Source organism: Chiloscyllium plagiosum, chromosome 21 (assembly GCF_004010195.1).
Source record: "Chiloscyllium plagiosum isolate BGI_BamShark_2017 chromosome 21, ASM401019v2, whole genome shotgun sequence".
Classification (NCBI taxonomy): Eukaryota; Metazoa; Chordata; class Chondrichthyes; order Orectolobiformes; family Hemiscylliidae; genus Chiloscyllium; species Chiloscyllium plagiosum.
In genome coordinates, this window is record NC_057730.1 from 59,643,799 (window position 1) to 59,644,623 (window position 825).

Below are 825 nucleotides of genomic sequence, written 5' to 3' on the forward strand. Positions count from 1 at the left end.
TAATTATAACAATAATCAAAATAATAATAAATACTTATCCAAATGGATGGCCAAAGATGAAATAACAATCCCAAATTAGTGCATGTGTGAGCACCTTCACATAGAACCTTTGAGAAACATCAAAGGATAACAGCAACAAAAGGCAACGTGAGAAACATCCGGTTGGACAAAGTTATTTTATCCACAGTGGGAGAGCTGCAGCCACAACTCTCCAGATCTCAGGGTTTGTCTGGATTAGACACTGCACCATGGCACTGTGCATCATTTTACAAATGGCACATCTCAAATGTTGATTTGACAGTCAAATATTTCAACAATACTGTTACAATTTGAGTGTGTAAAATTGGGAAAATTTAAAATGAATTAAAAAGCAGTGGTGTGGTCCCTTTAAGGGATTGTGCTTTGTCTTCACTTGGAAGTTTGTACGCCTTGTGCAGACAGCTCCAAAACTGAAACAAGTGAATCAAAAGACTTTTCAGTTAGTAGGCCCAAGCAGCATTTTCACCCAGGCATAGTTTAAATTCAGCCAGTTAATTTAAAATGGCACTTGGAGACGAAGGGCTAATTGAATTTAAAGTGGATTTGTTTTAACACCTGGAAGCCAATCAAATGATAAGAATTTAATGGGTCATTGTGGGGGATGTAGAGCGGGGAATTTTGAAAATCGGCAGAGAGCCACCTGCTATCTGAACAGACAGCCAACTGTCATCGGAAGAGTAAATATTGGGCACTCACAGAAATCTTTAAGTTCTCCAAAAGGACCCTTCAAAGGTACCACAGTATTTCTAGCTCAAAATCCTCCCAGAGGAATCATGAGAAGAAAGG